The sequence below is a fragment of the Schistocerca piceifrons genome, chromosome 3 (genome assembly GCF_021461385.2).
Source record: "Schistocerca piceifrons isolate TAMUIC-IGC-003096 chromosome 3, iqSchPice1.1, whole genome shotgun sequence".
Lineage (NCBI taxonomy): Eukaryota > Metazoa > Arthropoda > Insecta > Orthoptera > Acrididae > Schistocerca > Schistocerca piceifrons.
Window position 1 is genome coordinate 780601191 of NC_060140.1, and position 7166 is coordinate 780608356.

The window sequence follows — 7166 nt, forward strand, 5'->3', positions numbered from 1 at the left end:
AAAACTCACTAAACAATGCGTAATTTTCAAAAGAAGCATTTGCGAAGAAGTGCTCCGGCCTGAAACGGTCGAAAGAAGTATGAATTGATAATCTGACGCATTTGTGACTGAGTGTAGTATTTGATTCTTCTTATCCAGTTCGACATATTGTCTGACCTGTACTGTTATTCTTCAGTCAAGTCCTCCAATTTCGTTTTTTGACAGGTCGATCTAAATGCATACAAGTTTCACTGAACAACTGTGTAAAATATCATTTTGTTTTTCGGTCATCACAGTGGAGGATACGTTTATCTAATAAATTGGATTCATTATCTAGTATATGGGGAACATCGTTTACTCCAGTGGCATTGTTTTCACTTAGGTCTTTCAGCACTCTGACATATTCTTCTCGCAGTATCATGTCTCCCATCGTATCCTCACCTTATTCCTCCTCTCTATCTGTTATATTGTCCTAACGTTAGTTTTCCTTATATAGACTATGCTCCTCGGAGTATGGGACCTCATCATTATCAGACCCTGTATTCCTTCCACATTTCAGCTTTTCATCTTTACTTGGTACTGGCTTGGCATCTGAGTTCGTGATATTAATCTTTCTTTACTGTAAAGATATGTTTAATTTTCCTATAGGGACCATTTCTCTTTCTCCTAGTCATTCATGTTTCTACAACCATACATTTGTCCTCTAGTCATTCGTGCTTAGCCATTTTGCCGTTCCTGTCAGCCTCACATTTTAGATGTTGGTACTTCTTCTAGGGGCAACGGTCTTGCCGCAGTGGTTACAACGGTTCCCGTCAGATCACCAATGTTAAGCGCTGTCGGGCATGACCAGCACTCGGATGGGTGACCATCCGGGTCACCATGCGCTGTTGCCATTTTTCGGGGTGCGCTCAGCCTCGTGACGCCAATAGAGGAGCTACTCGACCGAATAGTAGCGGCTCCGGTCAAAGAAAACCATCATAACGACCGGAAGAGCGGTGTGCTGACCACACGCCCCTCCTATCCGCATCCTCATCTGAGGATGACACAGAGGTCGGATGGTCCCGATGGGCCACTTGTGGCCTGATAACGGAGTGCTTTACTTCTTCTCGCATGCTTCGTTTGCTGCATTTTTATATTTTCTACTTCCATCGGTTAAATTCAATATCTCTTGTGATATCCAAGGATTTTTACTAGACCTTATCTTTTTAGCTATTTGACCCTTTACCGCCTTCTCTGTTTCATCTCTCAAAACTACCCCTTTCTCTTCTACTGTATTCAGTTCCTCTGTTTCAATACTCCCTTTGAAACTCTCATCAACCTCTGACTTTTTTAACTTATCCCGGTCCCATCTCCTTAATCTACTACTTTTTTTTGCACATTCCTCAGTTTTAATCTACGGTTCATAATCAATAAATTACGATCAGAGTTCGCATCTGCTGCTGGAAATTCCTTTCAGTTTAAAATCTGGTTCCAGTGTCTCTGTCGTGCCATTATAAGAGTTAATCAATGTGAAACCTTCCAGGTCTGCAGGCCTCTTCCATGCATACAAACGTTTTTCACGATTCTTAAAATTTAGCAGCGATTAAATTATGCTGTATGCAAAATTCTACCTGGCGGCTTCCTCTTTCAGCCCTTTTCCCCAGTTTACACTCCCCTACTATTTTTCTTTCTCGCCCTACTACCGAATTTCAGTCATCTATCACAGTTAACCTTGTCTCTCCATTAACTATCTGAATAACTTCTTTTATCTCATGATACATTCTTCCAATCCCTTCATCACCTGCGGAGCTATTTGGGATATAAACTTGTACAACAGTGTTGTATGTTGGTTTTATGTCTATTTTGACTATGATAATTCTTTCACTAAGCTGTTCATAGTAGCTTACCATCGTTCTTAGTTCTTCATTCTTTATTAAGTATACTCCTGCATTACCTCAAACTGATTTTGTGCTGATACCCATTTACTGACTTGACTGGAAGTCCTGTTCTTCTTACCACCGTACTTCACTAATTTCCACTACATATAACTTCTGCTTGTCCTTTTCCTTCATTAAATTCTCTAACTTACCTACCCCTTAAGGGATCCAACATTCCACGCTCTGTTTTGTTTTTCCTGAAGATGCAGTTTCCTTAGTAGCCCCGCCTTTAAATTCGAATGTGGTACTATTACGCCTCTGGAATGTTTCACCCAGGAGGATGTCGTCATCATTAATCACAGAGTAGAGCTACATGCCCTCAGGAAGAAACATAACGGCTGTAGTTTCCCCTTGCTTTCAGCGTTTGCAGTACCAGCACAGCAAGGCCATGTCGGCTGATTTACACGGCCAGGTCAATCAACCATTAAGACTGTTGCTCTTGCAACTTCTGGAAAGGTTGCTGCCCCTCTTCAGGAACCACGGGATAGTCTGGCTTCCCCGCAGATAACCCTCCGCTGGGTCACCCAAACCACCCAATGTCGGCAAGGTTCATGGTTCAAGGTTTCATAAATACCTGCCAGTACATATTTCTTTGCTTCAGTGAACTAAGGAAGCAGAGAGAAATGAAGAGTGGATAGGCTTCTTAATCCCAGCTATCCAGGTTGTTCTTCGATTTAGACTCATTTTTAGTGATGATTGTCTGAGCGAGTAGCACCGAACTTGTAAAGAGCAAGTGGAATTGGCTCTAAAGACACAGCGAATTTGGCCTTCAGCGCACCGTGAGTCTCCAGCACTGGCCGCTAGCCAACACCTTGCATTCCGCTTCTGACAAGAAGCCAAACAAACATTCCCTCCCAGAAACAACGACCCGGCCTATCCCTGCCAACAGTTAATACCAGAAGGGAAGTCTCTCTGCCGTCTAGCTTATCCCGTTTGCAACTCGAGGAGAGCAACCCATTTTTATTAAAATCCATCTTATGAGAAAATTATGGGATAGGAGAAATACGACGCAATACGTGTCTTTTATAATAAGTCTTTAGTGCTAACCAGTAATCACGATATTGTTTGTTGACAGGGAATCAATGACGCAAGTATGAAGCGTCGGATGAATTACTGCTTCAGCCTCTTCAACCAGATGGCGATCAAAATACGAGACAAATAACTGGAATAACGTTACAAGCTTACTTGTGCGTGGCTCCTGAACCGGATTAAATCACAAGTCAAACTAAAAATATAAAATTTCAGAAGAGAGGAGGTCTAGCGTATTACCTGATCAGATGAGGTACTAAATGTCTGGTGCTGGGAAGCAGAAACTGTTACAATAAAAACTAGGGAGGATATTACATTTCTCTACTCACATCCGAACAGCGTATTTTCCTAATGAATATTTTGGATAAGGCAGTAGAGTGTATACACTGCAGGAAACAAATTAGTATACCGTCCTAGAGGTTACCAGTTCCAGTGCCCCTATTGAAATATTCAAGCCAATATATTTGAAGTAAAAAATAAAATGACTGTGAATAATATTGTATGGACATAAAACACAAATTAATTATGAAAATGTATTAAATTAGCTTCAAAGAAAGACTATATCGATTGCAATGTATTAAAAAGACATTATTTATATTAGATGAGATCGGTGCATAACGTTCTCGAAACTAACATTATTGTCTTTGTCATTAGATATGAGAGAAAAAAGATATCTAAAATCCGAGTCAGATCGTTTCTTCTCGTACGTAGAGAATAATTCAAGTGTGTATTCTGTGCTTAGTCGAAATTTATTTATAAAAAGTAAGTGCATTGTGTTACTTAAAGAACCCATGCAAACAATTCTTCCTGAATTAATAATTGAAAGAAGTGATTTAGCATTTTTTCAGTCTCTGCGAAGCGAGCAGCGGTGATCTTTGACTGGCAACAATTAGCCGCTATTACGCGGCGTATTTAAATTTATTTTTTTGTGTAACATATCACTACAGCCAGAGCAGAAAGAATCATTTCAAGTTATTCAATTAACTAAAGTGCAAAGCATTACTAATTTTATTTCGTCAAAAAATGCATACTTTCAAAGATACGATTTATTCTAGGTCAGTGAACTTAGCCTGCATTGCATTTCACCGAAAGCATTTGAAATAATTTGTAGGGAGCCTGGCGCTCATTTGAAACATAATTTAATATTTATCTTTGGCTACCTACAAATCAATATATATATATATATATATATATATATATATATATATATATATATATATATAATCCCTTTCTTGTGTTTCACTTAATAATAATAACAATAATAATTAATAACCACAGAAAGGAAGGGATAATATACAGTACACTCAAGATTTATCGTTGCAATAGTGCATATGGAGTACATGAAGTGAATACATATTCAGATCAATAGCATAAGTGGTTTTGAGATGCCAGGTATCGACCCATGCTGAAACACCCATATTAGTACGTTGTAGCCTCCACAAGCTGCAATGCAGGTGCTGACTCTGGCATCCAGTCGACTGTACAGATAACGAATACTGTCGTGGGTTACGTTACGCCACGCCGACTCGACTTATTTTCGCATTTCTGTAAAAGTTGTTGTTTGACGAGTCGCACGAGTCACTCCTGATCCCATCGTATCCCACAGGTGCTCGACTGGAAACAAGTCTGGGCATTGTGCTGTCCAGGGAAGTTGCTGCACATGTTGCAGAGCACGTTGAGTTTCACGGGCAGTATGTGGGTGAGCATTATCATGTTGGAACCACATATCGCCTTCCTGTTGGAAGAACGGTAAAGAAACGGTTCTAGCAACATTCTGCACGTACCGAGCGTTGGTTAGCGTCGGCTACAGAAACTTCAAAGGTGAATGAGCGTTGTACACTACTGGCCATTAAAACTGGTACACCACGAAGATGACGTGCTACAGACGTGAAATTTAACCGACAGGAAGAAGATGTAGTGATATGCAAATGATCATTCACACAAGGTTGGCGCCGGTGGGACACCTATAACGTGCTGACATGAGGAAAGTTTCCAACCGATTTCTCATACACAAACAGCAGTTGACGGGCGTTGCCTGGTGAAACGTTGTTGTGATGCCTCGTGTAAGGAGTATAAATGCGTTCCATCACGTTTCCTACTTTGATAAAGGTCGAAGTGTAACCTATCGCGATTGCGGTTTATCGTATCGCGACATTGCTGTTCGCGTTGGTCGAGATCCAATCACTGTTAGCAGAATATGGAATCGGTGGGTTCAGGAGGTTAATACGGAACGCCGTGCTGGATCCCAACGGCCTCGTATCACTAGCAGTCGAGATGACAGGCATCTTATCCGATTGGCTCTAACGGATCGTGCAGCCACGTCTCGATCCCTGAGTCAACAGATGGGGACGTTTGCAAGACAACAACCGTCTGCACGAACAGTTCGACGACGTTTGCAGCAACATGGACTATCAGCTTGGAGACCATGGCTGCGGTTACCCTTGACGCTGCATCACAGACAGGAGAGCCAGCGATGGTGTACTCAACGACGAACCTGGGTGCACGAATGGCAAAACGTCATTTTTTCGGATGAATCCAGGTTCTGTTTACAGAATCATGATGGTGGCATCCGTGTTTGGCGACATCGCGGTGAACGCACATTGGAAGCGTGCATTCGTAATCGCCATACTGGCGTATCACCCGGCGTGATGGAGGGGGTGCCATTGGTTACACGTCTCGGTCACCTCTTGTTCGCATTGACGGCACTTTGAACAGTGGACGTTACATTTCAGATGTGTTACGACCCGTGGCCCTACCGTTCATTCGATCCCTGCGAAACCCTACATTTCAGCAGTATAATGTACGACCGCATGTTGCAGGTCCTGTACGGGCTTTTATGGATACAGAAAATGTTCGGCTGCTGCCCTGGCCAGCACATTCTACAGATCTCTCACCGATTGAAAACGTCTGGTCAATGGTGGCCGAGCAACTGGATCGTCACAATACGCCAGTCACTACTCTTGATGAACTGTGGTATCGTGTTGAAGCTGCATGGGCAGCTGTACCTGTACACGCCATCCAAGCTCTGTTTGACTCAATGCCCAGGCGTATCAAGGCCGTTATTGCGGCCAGAGGTGGTTGTTCTGGGTACTGATTCTCAGGATCTATGGACCCAAATTGCGTGAATATGTAATCACATGTCAGTTCTAGTACAGTATATTTTTCCAATGAATACCCGTTTATCATCTGCATTTCTTCTTGGTGTAGCAATTTTAATGGCCAGTAGTGTAACTTATTGCACCCCAGACCGTAATGCTTGGGATGGGGTGAGTGTGTCTTGGACGAATGCACTCTTCGAGACGGCGCTCGCCAAGTCCCTGTCGTATGCGCAAACGAGCGTCACTTGCGTGGGGGCAGAATTTGATTTCATCCTCGAGGACCATGGTGCGCCATTCGATCTGCCAAGTGGTCCTCTGACGGCGCCAGTTTTGCTTTGCACGTCGATGCTGTGGCATGTGTGAGACGGCCTAGAGATGTGCGTGCCCATAGTCCCTGTGCTAATAACTGGTTCGCAACAGTTCGTGTTGATATGTATGGACTCATAAGCCCTATTAGCTTTGCTGTGGTAGCTGTACGATTTACCACTGCTGCTCTTGCAGTACGACGATCCTGGCGGGTGTTTGTGCTGCGTGGACATCGGAATCTCGTCTACGACAGTGAGAATATTCACGTGACCTCTGATACCAGCATCGTCACACAATCGACGCAGCACGTCCAACTTGTATGACAACTCTCCGAAAGTACTACCCCGCTACTCGGAAGGCCACAGTTTGACTCCTTCCAAACTCACTCAGATGGCTGTAGAAATAACTACTGGTTCTCTGCGGCACGGTTGCTTGCTTGCTTCACACGTTTGTCCCACACTGGGCTTTCTGGCTGTGAGCGCTCCCTATTAAAGGGTAGACAAAGATGGCGCTCTGGTAGCTATGTGCTGGCCGCTGTGGCCGAGCGGTTCTAGGCACTTCAGTCCGGAATCGCGCGACTGCTACGGTCGCAGGTTCGAATCCTGCCTCGGGCATGGGTATGTGTGATGTCCTTAGGTTAGTTAGGTTTAAGTAGTTCTACGTCTAGGGGAGCGATGACCTCAGATGTTAAGTCCCATAGTCCTTAGAGCCATTTGAACCATTTGGTAACTATGTCACTACATTATCTGTTGGCGGATGACGTTGAAACCATTGCCAATACACCTACTATTCCACAGGTGGCATGTGCCGTCATTGGATGAAAATCACATCTTTTCAG

At 43.5% G+C, this 7166-nt stretch overlaps 1 pseudogene; it reads left to right on the plus strand.

Moving 5' to 3' along the window:
• Nucleotides 1-754: 754 nt before the first annotated feature.
• LOC124790223 lies at nucleotides 755-872 on the plus strand (annotated as a pseudogene).
• The last annotated feature ends 6294 nt before the right edge of the window (nucleotides 873-7166 follow it).